Source organism: Triticum urartu, chromosome 3A, assembly GCF_056163025.1.
Source record: "Triticum urartu cultivar PI428250 chromosome 3A, HENAU_Tu73, whole genome shotgun sequence".
In the NCBI taxonomy this organism is placed as follows: Eukaryota; Viridiplantae; Streptophyta; class Magnoliopsida; order Poales; family Poaceae; genus Triticum; species Triticum urartu.
The window spans coordinates 344,380,960-344,394,505 of NC_141875.1; the positions used below are offsets into that span (position 1 = coordinate 344,380,960).

General features: G+C 41.0%; 1 long non-coding RNA gene across 3 annotated transcripts; it reads left to right on the top strand.

Annotated features, from left to right (window-relative positions):
- Positions 1-5,797: 5,797 nt before the first annotated feature.
- On the top strand, positions 5,798-7,555 carry LOC125548315 (uncharacterized). Of its 3 annotated transcripts, none has more exons than XR_015599725.1 (4): positions 5,798-6,132; positions 6,226-6,335; positions 6,421-6,592; positions 6,709-7,555. It is a non-coding gene; the product is annotated as an uncharacterized LOC125548315 (long non-coding RNA). The 3 variants fall into 3 exon arrangements; XR_007300988.2 differs by having other exon boundaries at positions 5,798-6,126; XR_007300987.2 differs by having other exon boundaries at positions 5,798-6,126; positions 6,745-7,555.
- The last annotated feature ends 5,991 nt before the right edge of the window (positions 7,556-13,546 follow it).

A 13,546-nucleotide genomic window follows, 5' to 3' on the forward strand; every position in this document is an offset into this window, starting at 1 on the left:
AAGGCAACACCATCGAATAACTGGAAGACACCTGGCACATCGGTCTCGGGGCGTCACACTGCGCCTCCTCGAGCGCCACCCTCTGGCCTTCCTGTCCTCGGCCTCGTCACGGCCTCGCCATCCTCGTCGGAGGAAGCCTCCCAACTACTTGGAGCCCGAGCAGGCCACGCCTCTCTGCGCCTCCTCACGGACGCCGATGAGCCACGACGACCGCGCCTTCCGACCTCCCTGCTCCCTGCTCCGGCCGCTGCTTCACGCCTAGGCCGACCCCGACTCCACAACCACCGAACTAGGAAATGCCAAGGACATCTTCGGGGCTTTTCATCAAGTCCAGTTCCGATGAACATACACGCAACACCGACGTCCACGAGCACCTCCTGCTAGCCGTCCACAACGACCACATCAAGCCGGCAAGTCCGAAGACCCCAATGTATCCCGACGTCGATGACCCTCAAGTCCGTCTACGTGGTGATGCGCCAAGTACTTTTATCGCCGTCTTCGGAATTGCCAAGAACGCCAAGACCCCTTTGTGGATTTCAACAAGTACGAACACTGTCGCCGAAGACCCCGTGGATGTCAAGTTCCTCGCCGTGACCCCGAACATCTACGGAAACCTGTGCGGCTAAGAACATGAATGACTACCGTCGCCAATATCGCTAGTACCACTACCATTGCCGAGGATCGATAGTACCACTAGTTCCACTACCGTCGCCACGAGAAGGACAACTTCCCACAACGACCCGTGAATAACTACTTCCACGACGACCGTGTACCACTACCGTCGCTAGAACGCCTACTTCCTTTACCGAACTCGAACCACTCTGTAATTGCACTTTTGGAAGGTATAACCGCCGGAACGATGCCCGTGGACTGTATGCATGTGATGTATTGTATGAGATGCCCATGTTTGCGCCTTGGTCGAATCGCTGCTTGCTCGGTCCTCCTCCTTTGCCGCTAACCCAGGGGAACCCGGTTACCGGGATCACCCCACCATCTTGCATGGCACGCTCACGTCACATTACCTTTTTCACCGGTATCTCCATGAGGTACCGGAACCGACATGTTGCTGTGGCATCATTTTCGGATTCGTTGTTGTGGCACCCCTTTCGTTTACGCCACGATGACAAATGCTTCATAACATGCTCTTATCAACATTTTCGTAAAATTGCTTAAAACTTGCACATGTCATCCGCATCATGATAATAACATTTAAATTGTTTAAAATTGTTGTTTGCATTTAAATTGCTAAATGCATATGGGGATTTACCAGAATTGTTGTTTGATGTTTCTGGCCCCATTTAAATTGCTTAGATGTGTAGTTTACTTTTGCCTCACCTCTTGCCATGTTTAACAACATTTAATATTGTTGGGTACATAAACGAGAGTGAACTAAATAATTGATGTGGTGTTTCGTCAATATGAAACTTGTTACATATTGAGCTCCACTTAACTTGTAGTGTTGTTTGTGCACTTTGCCATGCCATGCCTCTTTAAACCGGACATGCATCATACTTGATTGTGCATCATGCCATGTTTATGTGATGGTTGTTTACCATGTTGTTTGCTTCTTTCCGGTGTTGCTTCTTCTTGTTAGTTCCGGTAGCGTTGCGTTTGTGAGGATCCGTTCGACTACGTCCGTTTGTCTTCTTCATGGACTCGTTCTTCTTCCTTGCGGGATCTCAGGCAAGATGACCATACCCTCGAAATCACTTCTACCTTTGCTTGCTAGTTGTTCGCTCTATCGCTATGTCGCGCTACCTACCACCTGTTATATCATGCCTCCCATATTGCCATGTCAAGCCTCTAACCCACCTTTCCTAGCAAACCGTTGTTTGGCTATGTTACCGCTTTCGCTCAGCCTATAGTGTTGCTAGTTGCAGGTGAAGTTGAAGATTGTTCCATGTAGGAACATGGATATGTTGGGATATCACAATATCTCTTATTTTAATTAATGCATCTATATACTTGGTAAAGGGTGGAAGGCTCGGCCTTATGCCTGGTGTTTTGTTCCACTCTTGCCGCCCTAGTTTCCGTCATACCGGTGTTATGTTCCTTAATTTTACGTTCCTTACGCGGTTGGGTGTTATGGGAACCCCTTGACAGTTCGCTTTGAATAAAACTCCTCCAGCAAGGCCCAACCTTGGTTTTATATTTGCCACCTAAGCCTTTTCCCGTGGGTTCTGCAGACTCAAGGGTCATCTTTATTTTAACCCCCGGGCTAGCGCTCCTCCGAGTGTTGGACAAAACTGGGCGTTGTTCGGCACCCCCTGGGCAACTAGGGTCTATGCCAACCCGTCGCCTTGCCCATCCGGTGTGCCCTAAGAACGAGATACGTGTGACTCCTATCGGGATTTGTCGGCACATCGGGTGGCTTTGCTGGTCTTGTTTTACCATTGTCGAAATGTCTTGTAACCGGGATTCCGAGACTGATCGGGTCTTCCTGGGAGAAGGAATATCCTTCGTTGACCGTGAGAGGTTGTGATGGGCTAAGTTGGGACACCCCTGCAGGGTATAAACTTTCGAGAGCCGTGCCCACGGTTATGTGGCAGATGGGAATTTGTTAATATCTGGTTGTAGACAGCTTGACACTTGAATTAATTAAAATGAATCAACTGCGTGTGTAGCCGTGATGGTCTTTTTTTGGCAGAGTCCGGGAAGAGAACACGGTCTTGTGTTATGCTTGAACGTAAGTAGCTTCAGGATCACTTCTTGATCACTATAGCTTCTCGACCGTTGTGTTGCTTCTCTTCTCGCTCTCATTTGCGTATGTTAGCCACCATATATGCTTAGTGCTGCAGCTCCACCTCACTACCCTTCTCCTACCCATAAGCTTAAATAGTCTTGATCTCGCGGGTGTGAGATTGCTGAGTCCTCGTGACTCACAGATACTTCCAAACCGTTGCAGGTGCCGATGATACCAGTGCAGGTGACGCAACCCAGCTCAAGTGGGAGCTCGATGAAGATCTTGATCGTTGTTTTGTTTCATTTTCCTGTTGATCAGTAGTGGAGCCCAGTTGGGACGATCGGGGATCTAGCATTTGGGGTTGTCTTCTTTTATTTTGGTTCCATAGTCGGACCTTTGATTGTACTTTGGATGATGTGTGATTTAATTATGTATTGTGTGAAGTGGCGATTGTAAGCCAACTCTTTATCCCTTTCTTATTCAGTACATGGGATGTGTGAAGATCACCCCTCTTGCGATAAGCCTACCATGCGACTATGCCTCTAAGTCGTGCCCCGACATGTGGGAGATATAGCCGCATTGTGGGTGTTACATGGAGTCTTGGTGTTGATCATGTTTTGCTGTGGACGAGGTTGTAACAACCCAACCCAATATGGTCAAGTCTCCGTGCTTTCTGTGCCATCCCTAGATAAGTATGCTGGCACATAGAGTACTTCAATGAAATACCATAACATCACATGTTAAAAAAGAATAACGTAGATCTAGAGTACACCTCATATAACATAGTGGAAAAACAATCGTAAGGGTGTGGAGTCCCATCAACGCCAAAGGCAAGTTGAGTGCAGATCGTAACCCTACAACGCAACTCTTACTCGTCATAGAAATTCCTGCAACATGAGAAGTTGCGGCCGTGTAGGTCAATACATTGAATGTACTAGCAAGATCACATGAGAAAGCAAATGGAATAAATCTATCTCTACATGCAATCTGGCTTTGTGGCTCTAAGTCTGAGTTTTTGCATAAATGCTAGCTTTTCTCTAACTCAAGATTAAATAGATTAATTTGCTACCAAGTTGGTGTCAATAATTAGATGGTTCCACCAACCAATTCTCATATCCCAAAGTTATAATTAAACCAAATTCATTTAATCGGTAAAAGTGTTGAGAATATCCAGATAATCCAATTCCAGTCACTCAAATTGTCCGTAATCGGGGACACAACTAACGATTAGTTTAACACTCTGGAGAGGTTTGCGCACTTTTCCCGCAAGACTCGATCGCCTCCCTTTATGTCCTCGCCCTGCCTAGTGTTTGAGAATAGGATGACCGGGACATAGTCTTTCCGGGACACTCAACTATGCTAGAGCCCATAATAGCTTGCGTTTGCACATGGAAGCTTCTGGTCTTGAAGATCCATCAATCTTTTTGAGTCTGGGTTGCCTTCCGTAAAACTGGGTGATCACTGGTCAATCCCCCAGACCCCCTTTACAATCATGGGTGATCACTAGTCAGTCCCTAGGATCCCTGGTAAATTCTGGGTGATCATTAGTTATTTCCTATGATCCCCGGGTAATCACTCGTCAGCCCCCGGGATCCCCTCATATCTGTAACACTGGGTGATCACTAGTCAATCCCTAGGATCTACTCTTGAGTCCGTAGAACCGGGTGATCACTAATCAATCCCTACGACCCCCCTTCTTGTATGCAGTCCACTCAGAGGTGTTTGAAATCTTGAAGTCTTGAGGTTGATCCGGATATTATTATCACACTCGCATCTCACATGTGAACACTCATACCAATCCCCGTCTACTAAAGCATAGCTGAACTAACTTAACAACGATTCTCGGGGCTTGGTAACAAGGGTATTGGGGTTCCTACCTCACGATACTACTCAAGAACTACAATTCCAGTTTACCTACTTGATGCAAAGTGGAAGGTGGCACTAATGCAATAAAACATAGGAATTGTAAAGAAATGATCAAAGTGAACTTGCATGGCACAATTGATGAAGATTTTACACTCACAAATCCTGATAATTCTACTCGTCACACTCCGAGAAATCTATGGTAAACGAATAAACATCCATGCCAAAAAGAAGAATAAAAAGAACGCAAGAAAAAATATGACATAGTGCGAAAATAATAGCATACTAAGCTTTAGTAGGAAAAATATGTTCTTATGGTGTTGCAAAGTGAAAGGTGAAGGAATCAACTCAAAAGAGTTAATGGATGATGAACTATTCATGTATAAGCTTAGGTTTGACACATTGTGGAATATGATCAAAATCATATGTTAAAAATATAACACTAATTGTACAAACAGAAAGGTTACTTCAATATGAATCTGACGCAATTGGATTCATCGAAAATAGGCCTACGGATAAAAAGATAATCAAAAGAAGTTTGGATATGAATATGAACAAATTTCAAAATTTGAAAGTTGAAAAAGATTAATTTGGTAGGTTCACTTGATAGATGGGATCAAGATGAAAATCTAGACGTTAGTTTTATCTAATTTGGATAAACGAGTAAAAAGTTGTGGCTATTTAAAAAATCAGGGCCAAGCTGTTTTATGGGGAAAAAAGGTTATGGCTAAAATAATTCTAGGGCTAATGTGTAAATACAAAGACTAATTAATAATCTAATTATTTCACACATAGGACCCTACGATGTACGAAATAAATAACTAAGGAAAACTAGATTTCTACCGTATACTAGTCTAAGAATAATAAACTACATGAGTACAAAGAAAAATACGAAGAGAGATACCTTTAGCACGCAGAGAAGGGGCGAATTCAGATAGGAGACGACTTCCAAAACTCGCCGAAGAAAAGAAATGATTTTTTATTGGAGCTACTCAAACCAAAAGATTGATTTAATCCAAATTGGATGAATTTTGGGTGCAGCCGAGCTCTCTCAAGCCCTCAACGTTTTTGGCCGTCGGATTCATGTTAGATTAGTTTCTGGCCGTCAGATCTTCCTCTAAACGATAATATATCTGGGCTGGGTGTCCTAATAGGCCGCTATTCTGGAAACTTTTTAAAAGCCATGTGGTTAATTGGGCTTCTACCAGGCTGCTATGCAAGCCCAGGTACAGATCGCCCACGACCCAACAATCAACACGACCTCTTTCCTCTCTCTCTCTCTCGGTCGGCAACCCTGGTCACGGCGCTCCCATCGCCACCTTAGCCGCCGCCTCCTATGCCGTAATCATCCCCGTCGTTCAACCCCATCCCTCTGGGTCCATCTCCCTGTCTTTCGCGAGGGGATCTAGCGCGAGGAATCTAGTGGACGTGCGGGATGCGGGTGCCTGATCCTCGCGCGACATGCAGCGTGGAGTCTCCCAACATCATGCCGGAGCCCAAACAGTGGATCCGTTCTTTGATCTCCCCTGTCGGTGGCTGAGGCATGGCGATGTGCCGATGCAGCTCCCGATCTCTTAACGGTATGGGTATGTTACTACCTCAATTTTTGTCACATTTTTCTTAGAGTTGGTTGACACAAAGGCTATCCAATACTGATTCGCTCCCTTCCCAACAAAAAGAAGAAAAAGAATCCAGTGAGACTTAGGTGTGCCGTCGGCCATCACGGGTCCATCACCCAGACAATGGGAGTCATGTGGGAAGGGGCTGAAGAGAAAGACTGGTGGCGGAGGTGAGTATGGGCGGGATGTGTCGTGGCCGGATAGTTGCATATCCTCTATCTCTCTCATGCTTCATTGAGGACATGTTTGATCCAGAGAACCCAAGACATGTTGCGGCGACCAGGTTATGCAGGACTGGTAGAACCCTAGCTGGTGGAGGCCGCCATGAGATCGTGCAGAGGGAGGCGGACGGGAGAAGGCCGATGGGTGTTTCAGTTAGTGCTACAGAATCATCGCTAGTCTTTGCTCGCTGCCTCCTGCTTCACAGGTACGTTACTTGTTGTATTCTTAGTATCCTAAAATTGTAGAATTTAAACACTACAGAATTCAGGGCTACCTCAATATTACAGAATTTTTAAAATTGTAGAATTTGCACTGTTGCAGTTCAAGCTGAGTTAATAAGAAATTTGGTTGTGTTAGCGTTACATGGAACGACAACTCTGAAGCATGGGGAAAAGCAATGCCATGAGCCTTGGTATCTGGTGCAAGCTGGAGGAGCTGCCTAAATGCATGTGGAGATGTTCATATTACTGAGTAGTGTAATATTCAGAACATTAAGTGATAAATTAAAATCTTCTCTTTGGAATGTGGTTGAGTCGTTAAGATCTGTTGATTTGTAGACATTATTTGGTAATTAGTGTGCAATAGCATAATGATTCCTTCTTGGTGCAAGGAATTTCTAGACATGACGACAATATCTATGTACGTCAACAGTTGCTTTGGTTTAACTTTTTTACGAAGCATAAGCCAGAAAGTCTTATGGTATATGAAACACAATTTTGGTTTGTAGTTGAGTTGCATGATGGAAGTCATAGCAATCTAAATGATAAGAAGCAATTTTGCCCTCTGATTATTGACATGTAGCTTCAGAAGGTATGGTTCCTATGGTTAAATTTTATTTAATCCCGTTTGGAGTCCCTATTGAAAATTATCATAGTGTACATTTTTGCTTCATTGAGTTTTTGATAGCATGCTTCATTTAACTTTTAGCCCTGCAATCATCTAGAACTGTTTGAGCACAGTGGGCAAAGTTATTACTTTTACCATGCGGAGGTCCCAAATAATCTTCTTCCTCCCCCATTTGTTGAACTGCTGCAAGTATCATTGTGCAGGCAAGAGGAATCATTTATTGTTTGAGACACAATCTCTCTCTTTAACATTTTTTTGTTGGAAAAACTTTGTTTTTGCCACTCTAGATTTTGCCCACTTTGCTTATGCCACTCTAGAATTTGACATATCACTTTTCCCACTCTTAGTTTTTGACAATACATCACAAATGTCATTCGGTGGCAATAGCAATAACTTTTAATTTCACTTTTGCCATTCTTAGATTTTGACAATGTATCATAATTGCCACTCTAAAATTATTGCTTTTGCCACGGAATGGCAATTTTGATGTGTTGTCAACAACTAAGAGTGGCAAAAGTGAAATGTCAAATTCTAGAGTGGCATAAGAAGTGGTCAAAAGCTAGAGTGGCGAAAACAAAGTTTTCCCCTTTTTGTTGTTTATCATATTCATATAGTTCACTATACATTTCTTCTTGAGCAAATACAGTTGAACATTGTACTAATGTGTTTATTTCTCAATCTCCACAGATTACGAAGTTAGTGTATAGAGTAATCATCTATAATAAAGAAATATCAGTCGATGGTTGTGGAATTCTGACTAGATATTTCAGTAGGCCGTCTAATATATTTTTTGCCAAGCAGTACCCACAATTCAGCACATCCAAAATTAACTTCATCCACCAAGTCTGTTTTGGCGTTACACATTTAACGAATATGTCCCCACTTGAATCTTGCTTCATGGTCGCTCAAGCGTTCTCAACGACACATTGCAAGATGCAGTATGTTGATGAAATAATGGATATATTCCTTAATTCAAAAGGTTTTGCAAGATGCAGTATGTTGATGAAATAATGGATATATTCCTTAATTCAAAAGGTTTTGGTCTCCGTATGATCCCACAAAAGCCTGGGCTGTTACTAGATTGTTGCTTTCACTTAAAACAGCAGGCTCTTAATTACTCTGAACAAAGTTTGAATTAGTCCAGTGACCCATGTGAAGCACTTATATGCCATAGGCTTGTCTTGAACATAACTTCTTCGTTCAACATATGCTTTTCTTTTGAGCTTATTTGTTTTATCTATATTGACTTGGTTTCGGCACTTGTTTGTTGCATCAGCGTATAGTGTTAAAATTCTGGAACTTCCATATAGTGTAGAGATCTCTTTATTCTATGCATGATTAGTTAAAATATTATTTGCTACACCCTTCTGCTTTAGATTTGTGCTTACTTTTGATATTAACATATATTTTATTATATTTAAATTCATATAATTCTACCGCCAAAACATACGGGTGCGGCAATGCGCGCCATCGATGATCTAGTTTATAGATAGAGTGAGATTTAGAAGTCAAAGGCTAGGCAATGTCGGACTAAACATGTACGTGCGCAGACAAAATTTAAAGAAGACCATGTGCATGGGCTAAAAGCTTCGGCCTGGTGCGGAGAACAGTGCGCGGGAGAGGGAAAATTTAAAAAAAAATTCTAAGCATACTGCAGTTGGGCTAAGCTAATTCCGCTATGATGCACGCGGGCAAGGGTTAATTGTATATCACGCACAACGAGGGATAGATATAAGTCGCTCGGGTACTCTGTTTTTTTAATCTAAAGCACAAAAAAGGTCGTAATAAATATCAAACCAACTCATAATAATTTTAAATTTTCCACAAACATAGTAGAGTATTTTAGGCCCACGTCAACTATTTATTTCTCCAAAACTGCAAAATATAATTATTTATAAAAATTGCATAATCAATCTGGTGCTTAAAATCAATTTAAAATGACTTTTTAAAAATACCAAATGACTTCAAAATGATTCCCCACTATTTTTCTTTGAAGGGGGTAATTTTACCCTCACTCATAATTAACCTTTTTCAGAGGAAAAATATTTTAAATAAAACTCTAACAACCAATATTCAATAAATCAAGAAAATAGCTATGCAAATGAGTTGAAATAGTTTTTCAAGTATATATTTATTTTTTCATAATTCATTTTCCATAATTTCTCATTGATATTTGAAGGAGTCACATTTCCTTTTCTCTTCATTATTGATTGAATATATGGAAATGATTTTGAAACTCACATGGGAAACTTTCGAAAAATACAATTTTGAAAGTGGTCCGCATCACTTCCCACTCTATTTCATAATTTGAAGAAGTCATGTTATCTTCCCTCATGAAAATCCTTGATGGCATAGATTTTCTGTTTTGAAATTTTCAATTGGAATTCAAATCTTTTCAAAAACCCTTTTCATATCTTTAATGAAAGAAGTCATGCCATCTTCACTCTAGGGTTTTGTGTTTGAATTGAATTTGAATTCATGGAGATCAAAATGCAAGATGAAAGTTTTGGGAAAGTCCTTTTATTCCCTCTCAATCAACTTTCAAAAATTCCAATTTTTCACTCAATTTGACACAATCGATTACACAACAATCAAACAAACAATCATAAATTATTTATTTAATATAACATTCCAAAATTTAGAATTTTGGGATGTTACAGAGGTTTAGTCAACGTGTCTGCCACATTCAAATCCGTATGTACTTTGCAAAGTTCTATGTCTCCATCCTTAACATAATAACGAATGGAGCTGAAGCGGTGCTTGATGTTCTTAGTTCTCTTATGAAACCTTGGCTCCTTGGCAATGGCAATAGCTCCAGTGTTGTCACAAAAGATAGTCATTGGATCCGATGCACTAGGTATTACACCCAGATCGGATATGAACTCCTTCATCCGGACTCCTTCTTGCGCAGCTTCCTAAGCAGCTATATACTCCACTTCACATACAAATCCAGCCACAACGCTCTGCTTAGAACTGCACCAACTGACTGCTCCATCATTCAATATAAGTATGTATCCAGTTTGAGACTTAGAGTCATCTGGATCTATGTCGAAGCTACCATCAATGTAACCCTTTACGACGAGATCTTTGTCACCTCCATAAACGAGAAACACGTCCTTAGTCCTTTTCAGGTACTTCAGGATATTCTTGACCGTTGTCTAGTGATCTACTCCTGGATCACTTTGGTACCTCCCTGCCAGACTTATGGTAAGGCACACATCAGGTCCAGCATGGCATACATTATAGAGCCTATGGCTGAGGTATAGGGAATGACTTTCATCCTTTCTCTTCCTTCTGGTGTGGTCGGCTTTGAGTCTTACTCAACTTCACACCTTGCAATACAGGCAAGAACCCTTTCTTTGACTAATCCATTTTGAACTTTTTTAAAACTTTATCAAGGTATGTGCTTTGTGAAAATCCTATTAAGCATCTTGCTCTATCTCTATAGATTTTGATGCCCAATATGTTAGTAGCTTCACAGAGGCCTTTCATAGAAAAAGTCTTGTTCAAATATCATTTTATGCTTTCTAGAAATTCTATATCATTTCCAATCAACAATATGTCATCCACATATAATATTAGAAATGCTACAGCACTCCCACTCACTTTCTTGTAAATGCAAGCTTCTCCGCAAGTTTGTATAAAACCAAAAGCTTTGATCACCTCATCAAAGCGAATATTCCAATTCTTAGATGCTTGCACCAGTCCATAGATGGATTACTGGAGCTTGCGTACTTTTCTGGCATCCTTAGGATCGACAAAACCTTTTGGTTGCATCATATACAACTCTTCCTCAAGAAACCCGTTAAGGAATGTTGTTTTGACGTCCATTTTCCAGATCCCATAATCATAAAATGCGGAATATCTAACATAATTCTGACAAACTTAAGCATTGCTATGGTGAGAAAGTCTCATCGTAGTCAACCCCTTGAACTTATCAGAAATCCTTTGCGAAAAGTTGAGCTTTATAGACAGTGACATTACCATCAGCACATGTCTTTTTCCAAAAGATCCATTTATTCTCAATGGTTTGCCTATCATCGGGCAAGTCCACCAATGTCCATACTTTGTTCTCATACATGGATCCTATCTCGGATTTCATGGCCTGAAGCCATTTGTTGGAATCCGGGCTCATCATAGCTTCTTCATAGTTCATAGGTTCGTCGTTGTCTAACAACATGATTTCTTCTTGAGCTTGTGTTGGTTTTTTCCTTGAAGAGGAAAGGGTGATGCAGCCAAGTAGAGATAAGTATTTACCTCAGTTAAGAACCAAGGTATCAATCCAGTAGGAGGAACACACAAGTCTCCAATGATAGCACCTGCACAAACAAACAAGTATTTGCACCCAACGCAATAAAGGGGTTATCAATCCCTTCCCAGTTACTTACAAGGATGAGATCTGATAGAGATAGGTATAAAAGATAAATAAAAGTGCAAAATATAGTAAAGGTAAATAAATTGCAGCAAGGTATTTTTGTGTTTTTGGTTTTATAGATCTGAAAATAATATGATAAAAATAGACCCGGGGGCCATAATTTTCACTAGAGGCTTCTCTCTTGAAAGAATGCATACGGTGGTTAAACAAATTACTCTTGAGCAATTGATAAAAGAGCACAAAGTTATGACGATATATAAGGCAATGATCATGAATATAGGCATCACGTCCGTGATAAGTAGACCGACTCCTACCTGCATCTACTACTATTACTCTACACATCGACCGCTATCCAGCATGCATCTAGTGTATTAAGTTAACCAGAACGGAGTAATGCCTTAATCAAGATGACATGATGTAGAGGGATAGATCCCATCAATATGGTAAAAAAACCATCTTTTTATGCTTAATGGCAAGAATACAAATATGTGCCTCACTACCCCTTCTGTCATTCGGTGAGGACACCGCAAGATTGAACCCATCAAAAAGCACCTCTCCCGCTGCAAGGAAAATCAATCTAGTTGGCCAAACCAAATCAATAGATCGGAGAGCAATACAAAGCTACATTAATCATGCATAAAAGAGTTCAAAGAATACTCAAATAATATTCATAGATAATCTGATCATAAATCCACAATTCATCGGATCTCAACAAACACAACGCAAAGAGGATAACATCGAATAGATCTCCAAGAACATCGAGGAAAACATTGTATTGAAGATCAAAGAGAGAGAATAAGCCATCTAGCTACTAGCTATGGACCCGTAGGTCTGTGGTAAACTACTCGCACATCATCGGTATGGCAGCAAGGTTGATGTAGAGGCCCTCAGTGATCGAATCCCCCTCTGGCAGAGTACTGGAACAGGTTTCCAGATGGGATCTCATGAGAACAGAAACTTGCGGCGGCAGAAAAGTATTTTTGGTGTGCCCTCTAGTATACGGGGAATATTTGGGAATTTATAGAGCTGATATTAGGGTTGGAGGAGCTCTAGGGGGCCACAAGCCCTAGAGGCGCCCCCTAGGGCACGACCTCCTAGCTTGTGGCCACCTCGTGGCTCCTCTGGCCTCCTTCCGAAGCTTCGTGGGTGTCTTCTTGTCCAAGAAAAAAATCGTTAAAAAGTTTCATTTCATTTGGACTCCATTTGGTATTGATTTTCTGTAAAACAAAAAAACAAGGAAAATAAACAACAACGGGCACTGGCACTAGGTTAATAGGTTAGTCCCAAAAAAGATATAAAATAGCATAATAATGCATATAAAACATCCAAGATGGATAAGATAATAGCATGGAACAATAAAAAATTATAGATACGTTGGAGACGTATCAAGCATCCCTAAGCTTAATTCCTGCTCGTCCTCGAGTAGGTAAATGATAAAAAAAGATTTTTTGTTGTGGAATGCTACCCAACATGTTTATCAATGTAATCTTTCTTTAGCTGGCATGAATATTCAGATCCATAAGATTCAAAACAAAAGTTTAATATTGACATAAAAACAATAATACAGCGGAAAAACAAATAAATTGTCATGCAAACCATCAACACCACAGGCAAATGTCGAGTATAGACATCGTAACCCTACATCGTATCACTCACTCATTGTATAAAATCTGCAACATGAAACGTTGCCGCCACAAAGGGTCAATACTTTGAATGTTTTGGCAAGTCACGCAAGGAATGATATAAAACCCTACATCTATATGCAAGATATATCAAGAGGATAATGTGGTGGTTGTTTTGCAGAAAAGCTATTTTTCCCTGATAACTACATATAATAGTCCAATTTAAATTATGTCTTGCTACAATTAACTACATATGATTGAATTGGGCAATCCAATACCAACTTATACCCATTATTAAGTTTCCCGCACAATTTTT